General features: G+C 41.9%; 1 protein-coding gene across 28 annotated transcripts in view; it reads left to right on the top strand.

Annotated features, from left to right (window-relative positions):
• The window catches only part of PDLIM5 (PDZ and LIM domain 5), a 196,262-nt gene that overhangs the window by 20,288 nt on the left and 152,005 nt on the right, over positions 1-23,969 (top strand). The window contains exon 1 of one of the 28 annotated variants that reach the window (XM_025199496.1): positions 5,806-5,863. The exons of the other annotated variants lie outside the window; for them this stretch is intronic. The gene's annotated coding sequence lies outside the window, so the exon portion shown is untranslated. Of the gene's footprint in view, positions 1-5,805; positions 5,864-23,969 lie in introns of those variants that run through there. 28 annotated transcript variants of the gene reach the window in all.

Below are 23,969 nucleotides of genomic sequence, written 5' to 3'. Positions count from 1 at the left end.
CGCTGGCGCCTGCACCTCCCCCCCCCCCCCCCCCCTGAGCAAGCCGTCTGGGGCTCTATCCTGTTCCCCCAGCTGGGCAGTGCTGCCTACCCTACTCCCTCTCTTTCTCCCTGTGGAGAGAGTCTCAATCTATGCCCCTCCAGACTGGAGGGAGCTGTGGGAGCTGCTCTCCTTGCTGCCTGGTTGCCATGTGCATGTGTGTGCATGTACATGCACATGGCGTCCCCTGCCTGATAGCCCTACTGCTGTTCCTCCCAGCCATAAGCAGCCCCTTGCAGGCTACAACTCTGCCAGCCTGCAAAAGAAACCCACTGTTTCGGACTTTTTCTCCTTTTAAAGGAAAAGATATACATTTTTCAGCAGTGAACAAAAAACCCAAATCCCTGTGTAATCAGTCAACAATGTCAAGTGTCTTTGCAACCCAATTTTTTGTCGTTGTGACCCCAAAGTTGGGAACTGCTTCCACAGGAACCGTTTCAAACTTTACATCTTAGAACCATATGGAAGTGATTTAAGCTCAACAAACCTATATGTTAATGTTCTAAACTAAATACTTTTTAAACATATCCATGGGTGATTTATACAAGTTCTTTGTTCTTTGTCAGCAGTGGAAGAGGGGTTACTTCTTCCCTGTTTTCCACCTATTGCCCTTCTTGGCAGCTGGTCTCAAATATGAGCCAAACCTGCATGCAGCAGTGGCTTATTTAAAGCCCTCTTGAGAGGACACTGGACTGGTAGGTTCAGTTATTTTACTAGCACATGCATTGGATTTAGGCTTATAAGGTGCTGAGTGCTATAGCGTTGGTCTCTCCAACCATGTGCCTCCCGCAATTTTGCCCTGCTACAGAGAGCTTTACCATTGTCAGCACAGCAGCTGGAGCAATGGGAGCAGCTGGAGCCTGGGTTCTACACATTAACCTCTTGTGAGCCCTGGTATAATTAATCTAAGATGAGCTCTGTGCTGTCATAGCTAGCCTGTTTCTGATACCACAGAAATTAAGAATTATCTTGGGACTGTATGTAAACTATGCTACCTTCTATAGAGTAGACAAACCACTGTCTTCAGCTTACCTCTCAATTTATGTATGTAGTGACTAAATATCATTACATTTCTAGTTATCATACCACTGCTACTGACAGTGTAGCAGGAAGACATGTGGCTCAGGGAGCATCCTGGATGAGACAGGTGCTACTGTTTACTTAAGGTACCGAACACTAGTTTTTATTATCTAAACAAGTGCCTGTTCTACACATGTGGTGGACATACTCTGGTATACCTTAATTATTTTTATGCGGTTTGTAATCCTAAATTCTGTAAAGTGGCACAAATGGTATTCAGCAAGGCATTTCCTTTTATGGCATTTTATGGCCTCTCCCCTCTGAAGCCATGGGCAAAATAGCTGAGTCTGAAACTGTGATAGCTGACATTTTTGGCTAAAGCAGTACATGTTTTTGTGAACAGGAGAGGGAATTTCTGCACTTCGGAAGTGATATCTGTGGTCTGGAAATAAAAATGGCCTTTTTTAATCTGTAAAATTTGTAATGCCCATTTCCGTGAACAGCGCACTTCAGATTCTTAAATGATTGTAAAATTTGTTATAGGTTTAAGGTTTCAAATGACTCATTATCTCTTTATGTCAGATAAAATATAATCTCCCCTGTCTGTCTTCCCCCTCCTCCCTCATGCCTGTGGAAACATCTAGACCTGTCTGGGATAATGTTTCTTCATCAGTTTGTGTACGTTTGAACTACAAAACTTAGAGTCTCATGGCTGATTTCAAGTCTGTGTGTCAGGAGTTTGTTTTGATATTTGACCTAACAAGAAAAGGTTGCTGTTAGTGTTCAGGAAATGCCTAGGGTACTTCCATAATTGTGCTGGATGGACTGGAATTAAATAACTACCACTTGCAAAAAATCACAGAAAGCACTAATTGCAATGCTCTACTATAATGAAGGCTTAAGGAAAAGTGTCCTGTCTTGACTTGTTGCTTTGAAAGCTTCCTCTTTTGGATAGGAGCACTTGACGTGTTAGACCTAACTCGTACATGTAACAACTAATTCCCATTTGCAGCTCAGTGGTGGATGTAGCAGGGCATAAAGAGCATACTTACTTGGACTACTTAACAGGTGATGTCACCATGTCTTTGTCGTCCTCCTCCTTCATCCAGTGCCTTCAGTATTTTTATGGGCTTCCTGTTGTCACCCTAACACACTTGCTGTGTACTAAACTCTGAATTTGTTTCATTATAAATCTTAATATTCTATATATTCACTTAACTCTATAATAGTTTGGCTTCAGCTACCCTTTTTTATATTTATAACTTGGGTATTTAACTCTATTCCTGTTATACCTCCCTTGGTCCAATTCCACAACTCTGCTTGTGGTTCCAGCATCTCTTGGTGGATGTCTTTTCATCAGCTTAGCATGTTCATAACTGAACTCTTCATCTTTTCTTCCCTTTTCCTTTCTAACATTTTTCTATCGCTGTTGATAGATCACCCTCCTCTTGATCACTCAGACATAATGGGAATATAATCTGTTACACAGACAAGTCGCATCTAAAATCTGCCACTGCTTCATCTGTAGCACTTTCAAGTTTTGAGCTGTACTCAGAATAGCATGGCATAGAGTTTTAGCAACACTCATTGGCTCCTCATCAGGTTTTCTGATTTTATTAATTTTGTTTTCATATGCTTCCGTGTTAAAGAGCCCTGCAAAACTGTTTATGTAGTGTAACAGCCATATGAACCTTGCTTCCATTTTTTTCATAACTCCCAGTTGTACATTGTTTTAAAGTGGGGAGCACGTCTCACCTGTTACTATGCGTTTCTACAGTGCCTAAAGAAAATGTGGTTCTGTTCTGATTTGACTCTCACTGCTACTGTAATACAAATAAGTAATAATAATCAATTTTATAAATAACAGCCTCTTGCCCCACTCCACCTCCCTCCAGCTGGTCTGGGACCTGTCATATGCAGCATGGCAAGGGCAGTCACTATGAGGAGTGACCCATGGGCCCAGTCTGGCCTGTGGACTAGCTCAGTGCCATACATCAGTGCCAAATGAGCTTGACACCCCTAACTTAAATCAAACAAGAAGGGGGAAGATCGGAGAACAGGTATTAAGGACACAGTCTTTCAAAACAAAAGTATTATCCAGAATTGTGAGGTATTAATTCCTTATCAAATTGAAGCAGAAGATCAACTTTACTTGAATACACAGCACACTACTTATTAGTGAATTTAGAGTAGGGCTTGAGAGAGGAAATATTACTATCAGACTCCAAAAAAGAAATTACAACTAATGTTGGCGAGAGAAGTGACCATCAAATCTGAGTGGTATAATACAAATCTTAAAACATTTTTTTTACTTTAGATGGACAATTTTAAATGCTAAACAAATCAAAATGAATAACTGAATACAGTTTTTTCCAAAACTGATTTCAGTATAAATTTCCATTGGGAGCTTTTGAGTTTTCTGACAAATGACTCATTGCTTTCCTCTTCGTGATTTGTTTCTAATACAGTAGGGCAAGAAGTAAAATCATAAAGGGCCGCAGTTGGTACTGCCTTAATGTAGCCCTCTGGCTAAAATGTCTTGCTATTGAAATGAAATCCACCAGGTGTTTTCACTGTTAACTCTCTCCTGAGAGAGATTCCATTCAAAGTCATGATTCTCTTACTCTACAAAGAGTGGAAGAACAGCAAAAGTGTATATCAGGACAGGACAAAGGGAGATCACAAGTCTACTCTTACACAATGTCCTAACAAAATGAGATACTTGTACAATATATAGTAAAAAGCTCCAGGGGGCAACCAATGAAAACTTAAATTCTGCATGCCGGATGCCATGAGTATATCTTTATTTATAGTGTTGATTTGTTTAAAAGCACTCATCAGTCTACCTCAGTCTCTTCTCCTAATAAGGAAGGAAATAAAATACTCCATTCTTGGTAACAGTCCTTGGACACTTCCTAAATCTCCCTTTTCAGTTCCAGTCCCTACAGAAAGTTCATATGTTCAGAATCAGACCCTCCCAGAGCGTAAAACAATGTAGCTCCATTCATTTATACCAGGAGAATGTCTGGCTCTCTTGTTTTTGCATTCTTTAGGCAGCTTCCTTTCCTTTTTTATGTCCTTGTGATAAAAATCTGACAGGCCATGCCATGAGTGCTTCTGTCACAGCCTCAAACTTTCAACCTTTGCGCTGTCAACCTTTATGCTGTCAATCCCAGCCCCGCTTAGGTAGCTGTAAAATTAAGCAAAAAAAAATGCAGATCGTCATATTGAGCTTTCTTTCATTCCCGGCTCCTGTATTGGGAGATCTTTAGCTCCTGAAGGTGAATGGAAAGGTATGTGCCCCATTTCCCATCCGTCAGGGCTGCCCTCTTTCTGTGTCCTAACCACTGAGCTGCTGCTCCATGTGCTGTGGCAATGCCTGATCCTTCCACTGTCTGCAGACCCAGCTGCTGTTCCTTCAGTTAAGGTGACAGCATATGCCAAAGACATGACAGTTTTTTGTGAACTGAGAGGGCGGCATCTAGTCTCTGATCAAGTGTCAGCAGGCCTACAAGCACCCCTTAGTCCATCTCAACTGAGCCAAAAGTGACATGTTTCTGCTGGGCACCTGGACTAGTGCTCAACCCCCAGATCTGCCTGAAGTCCTGTCCTGGTGCTGTGGTGTGGTTTCAAAGCTGTAGGCATTTTTCTAGACCCACTGGGGGACTTCAACCTTGATTAGGAACTGATGGGTAAATAGGTCTGAAAATTATTGGCAGCATTTTTAATCTCAGTTTAAATGTGTAATTAATTATACAGATGAACTGCTAAATCTCTGAAAAAGTCTCCAAGTTTAACAGTATCTTAATCCACTGGACACTGAAACCACTCACTCACTGACATTCTTATTTAATAGTCAACTTAGTTTAAAGTGACACATTTGTTATTGTACTGTTTACTATAAATTAAAGTAAAATACTTTTTTGTCATAGACTTTTAAAGATATAGAAGTACTTAGTATGTGGCATTTGTTAGAATTTGTCTCTGATGGGAAACGAAGTAGGGCAACAGATCTGATCACTGTCTTTATCTCCTTGTGTCTACAATAAATGAAGTGGCATAGATTTGAATAAACAAACAACAGTTCAAGTGGGATGTTCCTTCCTGTCAGATGCATAGAACTACAGTGCCTTGATACTAATTCAGTCAAATACTGAATTCATCCTCTTTAAACAAAGTACACTTCAGAAGAGATCTTTGACTTGAAATGAAGTTTTAATGCAGTACATAGGGGACTTTTTTCCCCCTAAATGCAGAGGAATTCCTTAATTGTGTTTCAAGATGAGCATATAACTCTTCTCTTTACTCTCCTTCAGAAATCTTCTTCTCATTAGACAGTGTTCCGTAGCATTCTCTTCTAAGCAAGAATAAAAGAGTAAAGTGAGCACTTCTGAAGATGTTACATATCAAAATAGCTGCATTTCATAACAAAACATCTGATTTGCCCCTCTTCCTGACATGCCCTTCCTCCCTCCCACCTTCCCCCAGCCCATTCTATATTTCTAGAACTCATTTAATATGGGAACTGAAATGAATCCTTATTTTAAAAACTAAAATACACTTAGCTAGATTTAACTCCCTTTTAAATAACAAGGGGAAGGTAGAACCATCATAGGAGTTACCTTGTGAGCTCAGGAAATCTTGGGTTAATTTAGTTTATTCTAATAATGTAATGTAATGTTCTGTGGATTCACATGATTCTAATATTCTAACAGTGTAATGTTTTGTAGGTGGACAGATTATTGGCTAATACCGATCAGCATGGCTTCCTTGACTTGATTAGAGCTAGGCTGATTTACAGCAGGTGAGCATCTCACTTAGGGCTTTTTATTTGTCTGAGAGTGTGCATCATGTGTGGGGAATCTGTGGAATTAGGAAATGAGCTTGATAGGGAAACCCTGGCTATATATTGAAATGGCTTTAAATAAAGAACTGATACTGATAGGGTCAGGCTACAAAAGCAGTTATAAAATAGCTACTGAAAATAGGAATTCATATTTTAAAAACAGGAAAGATTAAGCAAGTAGATATAGAGAAATACTAATACAGTATATGCTCGGGGACAAACCTGACAAAAAATTATTTCAGTCAATTGCTATGGTAAGATTTATGGGATTAGGGAATGGATAAACTAGCTGTTTTTTGTCTGCCTCAGATAAAAAAAACCCCAAGAGTACTGTATGTGGTAGGTGTCATACTCCCAACTTTTAAAAAATGAATAAGTCAGAGTAAGGCGTAAAACAGTACTGTAAATATATATGATATTCTAGTTGGCTACTGTGCTAGAATCTTGTTTGACTATGTATGAAGCAAACAATTTTTATTCAAACAGAAATGTATATTAAACTACCTTTTATGCTGTACACTTGGACTGTCTTCTAAAATAACTGATTGTGAAAAAAAAAATGAAACTCATACAGTTCCTATAAACTGAAGTCCAGAACTTAATAACTTACCTTCCTCAGCTTAAATTGGTTGGCTTTCTGTAAATGAAAATATGACAGCTGGCATGATGCCCGGCTCCTTTTTTCTGAATTGCACAGTTTAGCTTTCTGGCAGCTGCAAGTGCATAGAAAGCTGTGAAGTGACATGTCTGTTTCTCATGCCTTTCATGGTCTGTTTTTCATCAGTTAGAAAAATTTTAGTACTTGTGCTTCCACTGGACTGCAACTTATTGTAGCATTTCCTGTACTTTGTTCCTGTGTCAGACTTAGGCTCTACATTTGTTTGTTCTGTTCAGGTGCTGTGTTGACTGTAACCCTTGTGAGGTATTTCTCATTCGAGTTGGACTTTACAAACTAGCTTTATTTTGACTGAGGGCAGACCTTTTCTTCACTACTGCATCAGATGCATTAATCATTAAGGGGCTTTTCATGTTAAATTACGCAATATAAAGAGATTTTACTGAAAAATATCCCAAATATGCAGCATATTTATTAGATTTTCAACTAGAATGAAAGAATTTAACACTTTGAATGTGAATACCTTATATTCTTACAGGTCCAATAAGTAAATTAAATATATAGGAAAAGGCCAGACTTATTTCTGAGAACTTGTACAGCTACCTTTTGTATATATATCCACAGATTAACATTCAAGAAAAGCACCTTTACTATTGTATAGCTTCTCAGTCAAACTAAATTACTAATTAAACTAATTTCAGGCTGTAATGTCCTTTTTTCCCCCTTTTTTCCTAATTTTTCCTCTTTTTAATACATTAGTTGCTTCGTATCTTATGGAGACTGAGCTGGCTAAGTGAGGTTCATGATTGTGCTGAAGACTAACCACTGTATTTTCCACATGGAAAAACTATGTACTTGCAATATTCTAATATTATAAAAGCATTTGTCTGTCTGTCCGTAACGCTTTATTCGCACTCTGGGTGTCTCAGCAGCCACCAGAGTGCTTTGCACAGACAGAGACATGCGGCAGAGTGCTGCCATGACAGCAGGGCCAGCAGCACTGGCCTTGCCCCTCCCAGCCCTGCTTCTTGGAGGCAGAGGGGGACAGTGGGGACTAGAGCACCACCATGACGAAAGGGATGGAGCACGGCAGTCTCAAACCCCCCCCCCCCCAGCCCTTCTCCTTGGAGGTGGCGGTGGTGTGGGGTGCTGGCAGTGCAGCGCTAGCCTCACCCCCCGCCCACACAGCAGAGTGCCGCCATGACAGGGAACTGAGGGGCCAGAGTGGAAGGTCAAGGCCAGCAGTGCTGCCCTTGCCCCCAAACAGCTGACAGGGAGGGGCAGGCAGCAGGGGAGTGGGGAGGGAGGGAAAGGGGTGTTACCAGTGGCTGCTTGCAGCTGCATGCTGTTTGCAAACTCCTCTCCCCTCCCCACCCCCTGGTCCTGGGAGGCAGGGGGTGGGGGGCACACAGGCCTGCACCCGAAGCACTGTGGGGGGGACCCAGACCTGAAATGACAGGTGGGGGAGAGAGGGAGGAGAATGGGAATGAGCCTGAGCCTGAAGCAGTGGGCGGGGAAGGGAGGAAGCAGGTCCGGACCCAAGGTGGTGGGGTGGGAAGCCAGATCCCGACCCGAGGCGGTGGGGGGTGAGGGGAGCAATGTAGGCCTCTGTCCCTACCCCCCCCCCACAACATGCTTGACAGGCAATTTTCTAGTATATAGATACATGTGTATAATTTTCTGCCTTAGAAATATTATTTATATTGTATAAATATAATTTTCTTGTTCATCCACATTTTTTTCAGAATTTTGAATTGAATTTTTACAATGGTGTATGTTTTTGTTTCATGCATGAAAGGTATAAAATACCATTGGCTTGGCTCCTCAGTGAATATTTTGTGGTCACCTGAAGTTAAATGAATAATCTTTTCCTCAGGTGCAAATATTCTTATCAGATTAATTCTGACAACATTGTTTCTATGTGTGAAAAGACTGTTGTGTATTTAATTCATTTTTCCTGTATAATGTTTGTATCTAGAAATATCTAGCGTAGCTTGAAAATATAGGTAGAACATATAGACATCTTTTCTGATAACAGTGAGTGAACCAGTTTAGCTAGTCTACTCAAAGAGTTTATTCAAGAAGATAATCTCAGTGGGTACATCTACACGTGCAATTAGCATGTACCAGTAAACTCCAGTGTTGTTCATGCCGGAGTTTATGGCTCCCAGGCACAGTGTTTTCGTGTGTGGCCCAGACTGTAGCACGTTGAGCCGGGGCAAAGCAGTCCTGGCTGACAGGAGGTCCTAGGGGTTAGCTTGCCAACCTGGGGCTGCTCCACCCTGGCTCAGTGTGCTCCCAAGGGGCTGGCTGGGACCCAAGGGTGCTCCAGTGTTGGGCTAGCCAGCAGGCAGCCGCCACACCGCAGCGCCTTCATGCCTCAGCCAGCCCCATCACCATCTACACCAGGAGCAGGCAATTATTTTGGGGAGAGGGCCACTTACTGAGTTTTGGCAAGCTGTCGAGGGCTGCATGACAGGGAGTCAAGGACAGATAAATGTTAATTTTCTAAATTTTTGAGGGGCCCCGTGGGCCTCATAGAATGGCCTGGCAGGCCACATTTTGCCCACCCCTGGTCTACATGTATATTTCATCACATGTAACTACTCTGCTGTAGGGTAGTACTTGTGTTGAGCAGTACTATTCTACAGTGGATAGTACTGCACATGTAGATGATGCTTTGCTGTGGAGCTAATTAGTCAGCTCTGCAGTAAAGTATCTCATGTAGATGAACCCAGTATTTACTTTTTTTTAAAGAAAGCCTTGAAGTGTCTGTCTTAACTTTCTCTCTTCCTTTGAGTCTCGCATCTTCCTCCTTTGAAAATTGCTTTTGTCTGTTTTTGAACAAAGCTGAAATAATGAAGTTGTTTTATATGATTCTGAAACTGGAAATGGTAAATATAAATTGCTTCTCAGCCTGTCAAGCCTCTTAAGCCTTGGGATGCTTCTCAGACCTCAGATATTTTATGGAAACAGTGTTACCTTAGAGCCAAATTTGGGGAAAGAGAAACAAATACAAGTACCAAAATACAAACAGCCACACCCTGTTTGGAAGATGGAACAATATATGTTCCAACACAACCCCTGCTTGCAAGCAGTTAAGATACTGGGCATTTCAGTCCTTAAAAAATATTTCAGGCTATTAATGTACTTTTGAACACTGTGTGCCACAATGTTCTCTTTCTTTGAATAATATACTTATATGGATAATTCAGATTTCAGTTCTTCAAAATATCAGCTTGGACTTGCAAAACAAACAACAAAACCCTTTTTTTCTAAGACTACTCTGAAGGTTGTCAGTGATTTTTATGCCTTTTGAAGAGAGGTGTCATAATAAGTTTTCAGTTCAGTTTCTCATTTTACTATCTACTACTGAATAGTAGATATTGGGAAACTAACGTCTAAGGAGTCACTAAGATGAATGAAGCAGAGTAAAGGCCTATTAGTATAAGTTGGGTTTTTTACTTTATATACACCAGTCTTGGAACAGAAGTGGTTTCAAATAACGCATAGGCAATCACCTTATTCAGACTCTTAGCCAAACATGAATTTTGGATGACTAACACTTGCTTTCTCATTACTCTAAATAATATCAGTCTTTGCAGCAGACTCTTTTGCTATCTCATCATACTTCTCCAAAGAATTTGCCTTAGCAAACAAGTAACAAAGTATTCAATCTAAAATTAAAAGCATGCACATACAGTGAGAAAACTTGAAGGACTTGTGAAAAAGCACTGTCCAGCACCCCCTGCTATAGCACCACCTTTGGCAGGCAATGTCACAAAAATTAGGGCAATCGGAAATGAACATGAAAGTGAATATATTTTCATTTGCTAAGCAAAGTATTTCATGGCCTTTGAATTATCATCTAGGCTGAGGTTTGAAGAGACCCAGAGGAGGAAATTTTTTGTCACGTTATAATTGGATTAAAGAAAGCCCCTTCTCTTCTTTACCTGCTCCTGTAGTTAAATAAATTTGTGCTTTTATTTTGTCTTTTTTCCCATGGTTCTTTATGGTACAGCAAAAATATAAACCACTTCTTTGTACGTTGCATTCCACGTGTTGGGTTTTTGTTTCTCCCCCTACTTTCAGATGACCACTTCTAGGTAAGTAGATGGCATGAATAGTAATTTCTTACAGAGTGTAATCGTCAGTACTGTAGCAAGGGGAAGGCGAGCGGGGTGACCCCCCCCAGGTGCCAAAGTGAAGGGGTGCCAATAGGCACTGCCCAGGTGAGGTGGGGTGCGGAGTGGGGTCGCAGGAATCGGGGGAGGGTGGCTCCTGCCGCTATGTGCACTCCTGTGAAAGCATGGGGGGAGGGCATGTGCACCTGGGATCTATGCATGGGGCAAGGATGGGTTGCTGCTGCGGGCTTGCCCTGGACACCAAGCTTCCTTGCTATGGTATTGGATATGATTCCAACTGCAGCTCTCTCCCATTTTGCCCTCGTGAAAACTGATATTTCTGTAACTGCAAATCTGAGGGGTATGGGGATTGGTTTTGTGGGGTTTTTTTGTGGGGGGGGGTGTTGTTTTGGGGTTTTTTTAGGTTTTGGGACTTTGCCCTTTGTGAAGTTTGCACAGTGGTCATATCATCAGTATGAAACATTCTGTTCCCCGTTCTGGGATCCATCTGTGTCTGATCTGGGAATGTGTACAGAATGTGATCTATACCATGTTGGTATCTAGGTTCCAAAGTCTACATGGTTGCAGTCCCTGTGCAATGAGACCTCTGCATTTTTTTTTAATGTTAGTGGTTATCTTTCTCTTCCCTGTTTAGTAAAGCAAAGAAGTTGGTTCCTAAATATATTTGTTGCCAAATATAGTTCAGATAAAATCTGGGTAGCACTATTTTCTTATTTGAAAATGGATTCCTTCTTACAATTATAAAAGATTAAAACTAAAATTGAAGTCAGGAATTGTCTACTTAAAAAACAAAATAATTTTGCTTGCAGAATTAAGTATGTAAAAATGAAACATTCAGGTTTTTCCCACAAATATTTTAGTACTATCTGTTGTAGATGGAGGTCATTTTCCTGTGTAAAATACATTTAGTATGAGACCTTGTGCCAAGCAGGTACAGCATTTTTCACTTTACAAATTTATTTTTAAAACACATGGGTTTGGCAGAAGCTTTAAATATATCACTTGGCTCTTCAAAAAAAAGTGGTACTCTAATCTATTTCATTAGAGACTTAGAAATGAATCTAATAAGGAAGAGCCGTAATTTAATACCAGACAGTGTGTTAGTGACACTGATGCCCATTTTGCTGGGGTCATTTGATCCCAGCAGTCTTTTCTGCCCAAGTGCAGGGGGGTTGGACCCGATGATCTGTAAGGTCCCTTGCAGCCCCTAACAACTATGAAACTATGAGCTTAGTGTGCCAACGTTCTAAATAAACTATGTTCACCCTCCCCAGAGTATATATAAAGTTGTCTTTCTTTTGACAGATGGTACAGAAGTTTAGAACTCATTTTCTAAGTATGTGTATATCAGATGTGAAGGGTCTCCTTTTGCATTCATTCTAACTTGCTTTTCCAATTTTTTGCTGCTTGTTTTATTTTCAAATATAACTTTGCTCTTGAAAGTAAATTAATAACATGGAGAGAATCTCCTTTGCTTATGAAACAGTTACAGCATGGGATACAAGCGGAAACTTTTCTGCATTTATACTGGTTGACCTGCCCACATCACTTGTCACTCCACTAATGTTGGTATCATTTGCCAGTTAGACTAGCAGTGATTTTGTATTTACTTGCAGGCTTTTGATTGAGTAGCAGTGAGCTAAGAACAGATCCCAGTGAGATCCAGCAAACATGGTTAACTATTTCCCATTTTAGTTGTTTTTTTATAATCTATCAGTTAACCAGGTATTAATCCATTTAACATGGGGCAAAATGATTTTTACACAGTACTTTTATCAGCTTGTCATGAATAACGAACTCAGATGCCTAATAGAAATCAAAGTGCATTATGTCAGCCCAGTTACTCTTATCGACCAGACATATAATATTTTGTGGAAAGAAAACGTATGTAGCTTGTTTTGCAAGACAGTTTTCATAAGACAGTGCTGATTTGATATTGGCATTAGGTTGCCACCTTGTAATTTAAATGCTACTGTTGCAAATTAGTCAGCATTTGGCTTACGATCAGTTAGTTTCATAGTTCTTAGGGTCGGAAGGGACCTAAATAGATCATCGGGTCCCCCCTCTCCCGGGCAGGAAAGTGTGTCAGGATCATAATACCCAAGCCAGATATCTGTCTAGCCTCCTCTTGAACACCCCCAAAGGTAGGAGAGAGCACCACCTCCCTTGGGAGTCCATTCCAGAGCCTGGCAGTCCTAACTGTAAAGTAGTGTCTCCTGATGTCTTAGTTAGGCTCAAAGCCGGTAGGGTACATAGGACTTTGTGAATTACAAACACACACAAAAGATTAATTCCAACAACATGCACAGAGTCCAACATGCACAGAGTCCAACTGTTGGCCAGCAGTTAGGTTTACTGTTTGGGGGGTAGGGAAAAATACTTTTTTCCCTACCCCCCAAATCCCTTAGGAGTTCACCAGTATTCCAAGATTTGTCAGCCAACAACAATGGGGCAAAGAACTTCTGAGTCATTTTTTTTTTTAATGATTTGGGGTATAAGTTACCTAGTTTTGCAGATATTATAATACTTTAATAGTTCCTACATATTGGTGAAATAGGAAATATTTCATCACTTTGTTTATCCCACTTCTTCTAGAACACAGTCTATACACATTTGAGGGAGTTAGTGTTTTAATTCCAACTATAAATGTTTTTATGACTATTTTATTTATACATAGCAATTAAATTAAATCATAATTAGATGTACCTTATCAGCAATCAGTTTTTCAGTTTAATAATAACTTTCTCCATAAGAATGGGATATTTAATAAAATTTGCCTAGCTTAGCTGTGATATATATTTAGTTACATTATTATATTTTGCATTTCATTAAAAAGTATTCAATTTCTAGGGACTAGAAATTATTCCTGCATACATTTCATCATTCTGTGGTGAGAGGCACCACACAGAACTGGATAGAGGCTGCCAATATACTTAACAGGGCATCAAACAACTGTCCCAGCAAAACAGCTTTGACTTGCTGCTTCCCTAGATTTTAGTTTGGAAATGCAAGCTTTTTCAGCATATAACTTATTTGCCATATTACTCTGCTCACATATTGAACTATTTGGTTAGTGGCAGATTTGATTAGACAAGAAGTTAGCCATGCCAACCTGAAGTCAGTTAGAAAGCAGGGCAGAGTTGCACGTTATAGACTAAGTAAATCAGAGATGCATTAGTTTTCATAAGCAACAGTTTTCATAAACTTCATCAGATGCTGTGAAGGGACTAGATTTGTTTATAATGATGGCTTCTTCTGAGGAGTTCTTTATTTTTCCTTTTGCCCTGCCTGCATCAGTGTTTTGTTTTGTTTTTTTTACCACAATGTTGTGGCACCCCAGGGTGCTATGAGATCCTTTGAAGGGTACTACAAGGTGTGAAAAAATAACCAAGGCATGAGGAGATAAGTGCAGACTCAAGCTCATCCCTGCCTGGGCCCCTCCCTCAGTCCTTCTGCAGGGAAGGCAAGCACTGTAATAAATAGTATTTTTTGTTTTTTCTTCAAATGAAGTGCTGCTCAGTTAACAAAAGTGTTGGAGGGTTGCCATGAGTCTAAGAACATAAGTCCCAACTTTCGTTTTTACTGGTGGGTGTGTTTTGTTTCTTGTGTTCCTGCGCTGAGCCCTGTGCATGCTGAGAGCCCTGCGCTTGAGACCCACTGCCCCATACAAATAATGCTACTGCAGTCTACAGTGTATAGAAAATTATCCCCTTCCCCTCCTTCCGCCATCTATCACCCTTCCAGGTCAGCATTTGCAAAGTGTTTACTGTGGCAAACTTTTTTAGTGTCTGAACAAATTATACTTAGATGTGGTTTCAGTCTCTCTCTGAAACTATTCAATTGCCACTGAAATGTTATCTTCAGAACTGAAAAGAAGCATCTGTGCTTCCTTTTGAAGTCATTTGTGGGAGAAGCGATAAGTTTGTAGATTCAGTGAGCTCAGTCATTTATATATAGTACTTGCTCATAATGCTACAAAGAAATGCTCATGCCTGATGCAGCCTCAGGACAGATAAGTCACATTGAATATTGACATTCATATGTAAAGTGTTCAGCCACAGTGTTATTTTCTTGTGTCCAGTTTGCAATAATTTTGTTTTGAATGCTTGCACTTACAGAGTTGACTAGTTTTGAAGAAGAATTCAGGATGAACATGATCTTTTTGCTTCTGTTTCCCTCGAAGAAGACAGTTTTTTTTTTCCCAAATTGAAAAGGAATGTGCCACAAACAGTCTGCCCCAACATACTGTTAAGCAGTGCCCCAATGTGATTTTTATGTTTTAGACTGAGGGTAGAAGCTTCATGACTCCAGTAACCTCAGTGTGCCAGAAGACTACATCTCAACTTCCCTAGAAAGTCTAAAGGACCAAAGTGAAGGTTTCTTAGTCTTGGACTTAGTGCATAGTTCTCTTTTAAAACTTAAGCTTGTGTTATTGTTTAAAACTAATTGTTGCTATTGATAAACATGCAAAACAAAGTTACAGTGAAATAATAATAAGTAACTAGATAGTTATGTGAACCTAATGTTGGGAAAAGTGTCAGTGTTGTTAATGAAGACTGAAGCCCTCAGTCCATGGGTTGTGGCCAGCATAGCGAATAACTCAGAGAATAACTCATGCCTCTTCAGTTATTTTCATGAAGTATGCATAATGGATATGACACATCTGGCGAAGAATACTCTTTTGATGTGGACTGTTAGCATCTGGATTGAGACTTTGAACTGACTTCAGATAAGCAACCAAGCCAACATGGATCACAAATTAATTTTGTCCCTTTGATCAAAGGTCAGCTTTAAGCAGCTGTCCTTGGATGGAAAACATGGGGTGCTTGTACATGTCTTCTGATGCATTCTAGTTGGAACACATCAGAGCAGACTTGATTAATCAAGTCGGCTGAAGCTTTCTAATTAAGACTTCTATTAGAATTTAGCATTCTAATTAGAATGCTCCCACTGCAGTGTTACATGTATTCATCGTCCTGTGTTTCAAAATGACAGTGGAGACACTTTAACTAAAACGCATTGAATTAGCTTTAGTTAAAATGCCCCCGTGGCCATTTTAAAATGTGGGACACTGAATATGCTTGACCCTGCATAGTTTTAATTAGAGCAGCTCTTGCATACTTTTAATTAAAGTGCTCTTATACTATGTTTTTGCAGTTTTAATGCAGAATTTAATGCCCATTTGCAGTTTTAATGCATTATTTTAAAGTACATGCAAGCACTGTAGAGTTCAGTTTGGATACTCTTTGTTCCTGTGATGTGACTACATCAATATACTTTTCCCAGTATGGGTACCTTGAAGAAAGGATATTGTCCTGTGTTTTACTGGAAGTAATGGTGTTTGCAGTAATGATCTTTTATACAGAATTGCCTAGCACTGTGAGGAAGTCTCCTAACCAGTACAATAACCCTTGATACAATACTGGTCTCAGTTTGTTCTGTGAATTTTCATAGTTGGTAGGGTCAGAAGGGACCTTAGCAGATCATCAAGTCTGACCCCCTGCCATGGGCAGGAAAGAATGCTGGGGTCAAATGACCACGGCTAGGTGATTATCTAGCCTCCTTTTGAAGACTCCCAGGGTAGAAGCGAGCACCACTTCTCTTAGAAGTTGGTTCTAAATCCTAGACACCCTGACTGTGAAGTAGTGTTTCCTGATGTCTAGCCTGAATCTACTCTCGGTCAACTTATGGCCATTATTCCTCGTTACTCCCAGTAGTGCTTGGGGGAACAGGGACTCTCCCATTGCCTGCTGGTCCCCCTTGGCCAATTTATAGATGGCCACCAGATCCCCACTCAGCCTTTTCTTGTGAAGGCTGAACAGGTTCAGGTCCTGTAGCCTTCCCTCGTAGGGCCTGCCTCGCTGCCCCCTGATCATGCGAATGGCCCTCCCCTGGACCCTCTCAATGCTGGCCACATCCCTCCTGAAGTGCAGCGCCCAGAACTGGACACAGTACTCCAACTGCAGCCTGACCAGTGTCGCATAGAGGGGGAGGATCACCTCCTTGGACCTGCTCGTGATGCATCTGTGGATGCATGACAAGGTGCAGTTAGCTTTCCTGACCATGTCCTCACATTGGCAGCCCATGTTCATTTTGGCATCAATAATGACTCCAAGATCCTTTTCTGCCTCTGTGCTGATGAGAAGAGAGTTCCCCAGCCTGTCGGTATGCTGCTGGTTCCTCCTCCCCAGGTGCAGTACCTTGCACTTGTCAGTGTTGAAACCCATCCTGTTCTCATCTGCCCACCCCTGTAACCTGTCCAGATCTAGTTGCAGCCTGTCCCTCTCCTCTAGTGTGCCCACTTCTTCCCACATCTTAGTGTCATCCGCAAATTTAAACAAGGTGCTTTTCACCCGCTTGTCCAAGTCGCTGATGAAGATGTTAAACAGTGCAGGCCCGAGGACGGAGCCCTGCGGAACCCCACTGCCCACATCCCTCCAGGTCGAAAATGACCCATCCACCACCACTCTCTGGGTACGGTCCTCCAGCCAATTTGTGAGCCATGTGACTGTGTAGGCATCGACACCACAGTCGCCTAATTTTTTAATGAGAATGAGGTGAGAGACCATGTTGAAGACCTTCCTAAAGTCCAGAAAGACTATGTCCACCACAATCAGATCCAGTTCTAATGAAAATCAAGTGCAAAATTCCTTCTGACTCCAGCAAAACCAGGTTTTGAACCCTAGTTTGGCTGTGGTTGTTCCTTCATAAAAATAAAATGAAAAATGATAAATGTAAAACATGAACATGTTGAATTAATTCCTATAATAGAATCAAGAAGAGAATGGGGACTCACTAAACACTATTTTCTGAGCAGTCAGCACTTCAGCATTCCTTCCCTAGCTGCCATACAGTGGTTTTGGTATTATTAGCTAGTAAAAGCTCTTACTTTTCCAACCCTGAAGTGCATCTCAGATACTTATTTTAATATGCTGCCTTTTGTCATGGATAGGCATTCAACTGTCGTAGAATATGTGGAAAACTTATACATATCTTGGAGTACGTTTAGAGAGGTAGAGGTCATACTGACACCACTTTGAGACTGAAGAGATGCTGCACTCTTGGGGTGCCTATACGTGTGCTTGGGGGTGGGGCATTTTAATTCGAGTGTTTTCTGGAGAGCCATCATAACTAAACACCACAGTGTTGCATGTATTAAGCCCCCGTTCATTTAAAAATGGCTGTGGAGCACTTTAACTAAAACTCATTCAACAAGCTTTTTTTAAACCCATGGAGGCTTACACACATGATGCTGCGATGATGCTAAAGTGCTATAATTGGAACGCATCGCAGTATGGACACCCTGGCAAACCAGTTCACTCTCCCTAAACATTGAAGTACCACCTCCTCATGGAAGACCCAACATCTAATTGCTCCTGATGGCTTAAGTCTCTCTAACCTATCTGGTGCCTTTTAGGAGGAATGTGACATACATGAAAAAGAAAATAACTTAATTTCAAGGAAGGTAAGCATTTGCCCCCCTGCCCCACCTCAAGCCACATAACATTTACCCACTGTTAATTGGACATTTCAGTCCATTTGTCAGTTCCTAGGACATGTTGAGGAGAAAGAAGGAGTTTTTCAAGAATGTTTTTGCTAAATGTGTTGCAGGTAGACAAAAGGTGTATCTTGGTGTCAATGAATTATAAACAAGGAATGGCAATCCCTGCCCTTTTTCAGTCACCATGTGTACATGAGGTATCCAATGTAGAATGTTGTAAAGGCCAGAGGAAGAAGCAGACCTAGACGATGGCTATTTCTAGGGATCATCCCTTACTCTCAACAGAACACTTCTAAACAATGAGGGATACTGTATCTCTTAAATACATGCCTTGTAGTTGGTCTCCTTTTCATCTCATCTTCCTCCATGTGGCAGCGCACCTTCAGATGCATGCCACTTTAAGGGCAGAGTCAGGCAGCTAGCAGGTGCCTGATGGTGGCAGCCATTTTCAGAACCAGGTATATAAAGGCTGTAGTTTGCTGCTGCCAGCCTAGGCAGAAACATTGCCAGGTGAGCTGCAGCAGGAACATCTGGAAGGTAAGAGCAGGAGGCTTGGTGCAGAATCAGCCCAGGGTTTGCCATAAGGCTGGGCGACGTAGAGTAGGGGAACTTGCAGGAATCGAAGGACTGCGTGGTGAGGCCACCATGCAAGTAGCGAAGCCTGATGGCCCAAGAGGGGCTGCTCAAGAGGAGCAAGGGCAGTGGAGTGTGGCCCAGTAATGGGCGGTATACCAGAGGCACCTGTGAGGGGGGCAGAGTGAATGTGAGTATGAATGGAGCCCAGCTTCGGATTGGGTTTGGTCTGGTCTCAGACTGGGAAGTAATCCTAATCTGGATGCCATCTGCGAGGCATGGGCTGCGGTATAAGGAAGTTTGAAGCCGCAGATAGCACCCCCTGGCATTGGGGCTGGGAATGGGCAGCCTCCCGCATTATACCACCAGTTTATGGGAACAGCAAAGTTGTGGCAGATGAGACTGGGTGCACTGCCCGATAGAGACAGGTGGGTGGGCTGGCATAAGACCTGGCCCCAAGCGTGCCCCCTGTATAATTCCATAAAAACAGGGATGAGGGAAGATATTTAACACATACTGATGATGATAAACTTGAGGGATCGTTTGCTATGATCCAATATAAGTTTCAAGAACAAACTTGAAACTTAATTTTTCTAGCACCCAGCGTTTCAGCAGAGATCAGGTTGCCTCTCATACTTGGATGTGGATTGAGATACACAAGGAGATGTGGAAGGATATCTGCAGAGATGGAGGGGATGAAAGGATTCTGAAATAAGGTCTTTGGGGTTTTTTTAATCTGTGCTCTTCATGGTTTTTCTGTGAGGTTTTTGCCTTTTAATGATGTATGAGGAGAAAAACATTCACATCCTCAAAAACTAAAGAACTTGAAGGGTTCCCTTTTCATAGTGCAGATTTTTAAGTGCCTTTTGCAAAATTAATATATGTTAAAGGTGTACATTTCAGACTTTTTTCCAGACTCTTTAAACAGCTGGTGTAATTTTTTTATACTATGATTAAATGCAACAAATATTTGATTAAAAGGAAGATGTTGTGTTGTCAAAGTAGAGGATGACATTTCCCCAGCATTCCTCCTTCAGAATTTAGAAATGTTGTGAAAAATAAAGTTATTTAGGGAATCTTTGTATTCTTCTGCATTTTACCTGATTAATATTACTGATATGTTCCCTATATAGAGAAACATTTTAAAATACAATTTCTGCGTAGACCTTTCTTCCCACTCTAATTTTAAAATAGCTAGCGTGTTGGATTACTTTATGGATTTAAAGTTAATAAAAATAGATTTTTTTATTTTTTTTATTTTTTTTTTTACTTTTTCTCCTTAAGTTAGATCTATTTTAGCACATAGGACACATTAATCCACTTCAAATGCTGAAGACTGCTTAAATATTTTGCTGAATCAGGGCGTTTGTGCATAGGCAATTTCCCAATTGCTGTGAAACCACAGTAAATTGAACAATTGTTTTTATGAAGAAGTTTTTAAGCATTTTCTTTTCAATCTCTTCCATTTCGTGCTAGCCCCAAGCATTTGTTTCCTTGTTCTAGAAATTATAGTTAGGTCTTTTGCTTGGCAGTACTGAGCATTTAAACTGCCCCAGAATTTGGAATAGCTATTTTGGATAAACTTCTGAGTACAGAGAAAACATAAGCCAACAGGCTTTCTCAGTCATTTCTTCAATTCTGCTTTTTATTAGCTATTTTCCCCCATATCTTCCCTGCCACACCCACAAAACATGGTATTTTGGGTGCATATGCTCCATCGCTTCTGATGCTTCCTTTCTCACATGAACTGTTTCTCTCTATCTTATTCTGAGCCTTGTTTTCAGAAATGACCTCATTTGCTGTTACCTGTATACATGCCATCTTATCCATGTTTGTGAATACTACTTGATCTCCCACCAGCCAGTGAGTGAACTAACTGCATTCTTATTTAAATAGAGCAACAAGTGTTAAGTAAAATCTTGGATGTGGTCAGGAATGTCTCATAGATCGTTAGTAGCAGCCCTGAAACCATTGGGGACAAGTTTGGGAATCCTGAGCAGTTTGTGAAAGCTTCCTGGCATTTGTCCAGTACACATTTTTAAAATTCAGGACAATGACTGTTTTTGGGACTGCCCTGAAAATCCTAGAAAACTGGTTGCTTTAGCTTTCAGTGGTCAGTCTAGGGACCTATGGAAACTAAATGAAAAGGAGCCCTGTGGTGTAAACATTCCCTTTATATGCCAGGTTGTCACTTCAATGCAGAATGGAAAGACCTGGCTAACAGAGGATGGACTAAGCAATATGAGATAAAACTATGGGAGGAATGATATTCTCTTCTACTGTCTTGGTAAAAGAAGCTGAATCCTTAAATAAGCATGTGCAAATAACTTTGATCAAGCATTGTTGCTGCAGTTCACTTAGTGATAACTACACTCAAATGATATGTTGAGCAGAAACATAAAACAAATAGAAATAATTTGGTAGGTAACAAGTTATCATAATTTACCTTGTGACTTTGATTTCTCTTAGTGCTGCTTTCTGAAAATGTAGAAGAACTGAACTTCAACTGAAAATTGCATTTACCTAGTAGTGAAGAATTCTTAGTCTGTTGATTTAAATGAAAACTATATACATATCGGTTCTTGCTGATGAAATTGATAAATACGGAATGGGGCAGACTGTAATATGTTTAATACATATAATTTAATTGCTATGTTCCATGTGCTTTGAAGCACTTCTTTATCTGTTTTTATCTGAAGTATTTCATCTTGCTTCACTTCTACCAAGGCTGTCTAACTGGTGGCTTGGAGGCTGCATGAGGCCTATGAGGGGTGAATTCATGGTCACCAGGCTCCCCCTGGCTGCCATCCTCTCTGCCCCCCTCTCCATGATAGCTCTAGCTGCTCCAGCCCCCACCCTCCTTTGGCTTCTGCTTCCTTCCTCTGCCCATGGGGCAGGGCAGCATGGTGCAGCACGTGTTGCTAGCTCATGGCCAGGGGTGACTTTGCAGCACAGTACAGTGCAAAGAGGGGGGAGGCACGACTAGGGATCTGAGGGTGGGGGGCTAGGCAGCTGCAGTGCTCAGTGGAGGGGATGCCTACATGGCATGTGACCATCCCCTCGGTGGAGGGGATGCCTACATGGTCCTGTGGCTCATTTTGGTGGGTCCTGAGTGGCTTTTGGCCCTTGCTGCATCAGCTTGCTGCTAGGTACAGCCCTCTGCCACTTAAAAGTTAGGAAGCTCTAATAACCATTTTTCAACTTAATGAAGGAATTTTCTAGTTACTGGGGGGGCGGGGTTGTAATGTAAGTCGTAATTTAAGCCCCTGGTTAGATGTACTGCAGTTTAATAGGAGGAAGTCTCTGGACTGAGTCTTTGTGGGATTTTTTTTTTGTTAGTGTCTGACACAATCCTTTTCGTGCCATGCTTGCCAGTTAAAGCAAAGTGGAGATAACTCCTTTCTAGTTTTCTGTATTTTGGAACACTTTTATCATTATTGTCCAATTCAGGGGTCAGAAACATGTGACCCATGGGCCTGATCTGCCCTGTAGAGCCATTGGGTCCAGCCTGCCAAACTCAGGTCTTGGCAGCATTCAGCCATGAAGAATAGCCAGGTGGAAGATATCTTGTAGCTGGGTAGACACGTGGCAGGGAGCTTTTCTGTGCTGCTGCATCATCCTAAGTTGGTGATGAGAAGCACCAGCAAGAAGAAGTGGTGGCAGCAATAGCTGCCACGTCCTAGCACCATATCTGTCTATAACTTGAACCCGGCCATTTTGGCTCACTATTGCAAAATGTGACCAACCACTGGTCCATCCTGTTTTGGTCTGTTACCCATGCATTTTTTTTACTCTATTCTATTTATAGGCCTTCATTTTCAAGCTGTATTCATGATTTACTTTTTCCTTATAACACCTGCAAGATCTGATCATCACTTTCTGACTAGACTGCAAAAGCTGTCACTCAGGCTCTACTTTTTTCCTTTAGGCTTGTCCTCGAAGGCTTTCCAAAAGTGTCTTTGTAGCTTACTATTCCAACTTGACCAACTAGATAGACCCCGTTTTGGCCCTGCCCGCACCACAAACCATTCCTATAGCCCATTGGTCACCTCAGTCTGTCAGAGGCTCCATGACTGGGAACGGCAGGATGCTGAGCCACACCCCCTGCCACCCAGGCTGGGCTAGGTGAGTGGAGTCAGAGCCCGGGCAGCTTGTCCAGTGGGTTGGGGGCCGGGCTGGGGTGTGGCAGGGCGGAGGCAGTAAAACCTGAGGTGCCTTTTACTTACAAAAAGTGATCTTCACCATAAAAAGGTTGGAGACCACTGCTATAGCCTATAATACATCACCCCATACCCTTTAATACACTTAAGCCCTTAGATCAGGGGCTGCTTAATGAATTTTGGTGAGCTGTCAAGGGCCATGAGGGTAGCCCCGCCCCTTGACAAGCACCCTGCCCCTGGTTGCCATCTTGGGACTGGAAGTTCCATGCCCTAACCCCTGACATTTGCCACCAGAAGTCCCTCCTTTTGTTCCCAGAAGTACTCCTTTCAGGAAGGGGGTTTGCTATCTTGGAACTGAGGGGAAAAAATCCGAACACATTATATATTAAAAATCAAATATCCACAATAACATATCTTAATTTTATTTTTAAAAATACTTTTGTTCTGATTTATGTGTGTTTGCATTGTGTATAGAGGTGATTGTCCAAAATGAAGTTCTACACTTGTATATTGCAGGTGGTGGGGGGACATAGGGGTTGTGGGAAGCTTTGGGTGTGTGTGGGGGGGGTGTGGGGGAGGGCATGGGGGCATGTGTGGATGTAGGTGGATGGATATGAAGGGTTTATGGGGGTGTGTGAGTGGGTATGGGATTTGTGGGGGGCGGTGAGGTGTGTGGCGGGGGAGGGTGGTTGTGTGTGTGTGTGTGATTGTGTGTGGGGGAGGGTGTAGTTGTTTTTTGAGGGTTTGAGGCCATGGTGGGGTGTGCATGGGAGCCCCCATGTGTGTCCAGCTGAGTTGGCCAGCACCTGCCCCACAACAGCCTGGAGCCCATGTGCCCAGCAGTGCCTCCCCACCACCAGCATGCAGCCCCAGCCCACCCTGCACCTGCTTTGTACCACCTGGCTGTGGTGGGTCCTGCTGCCTCCTGGGCATGCAGCAGGGCTGAGACAGCTCCTTCTGGCTGTCTCTGGCTCCAGCCCTGTGGTACTGGTGGGGACCTGCATGCGCAGCCCCAGCCCAGCACGCTCCACACCCGCTCCAGACTCACCCATCCAGGTTCAGCCGTGGC

Source organism: Alligator sinensis, unplaced genomic scaffold, assembly GCF_000455745.1.
Source record: "Alligator sinensis unplaced genomic scaffold, ASM45574v1 scaffold194_1, whole genome shotgun sequence".
NCBI classification, from domain to species: Eukaryota; Metazoa; Chordata; order Crocodylia; family Alligatoridae; genus Alligator; species Alligator sinensis.
Note: the sequence above shows the minus strand (reverse complement) of the source record. Positions and strands in the feature narration are given on the sequence as shown.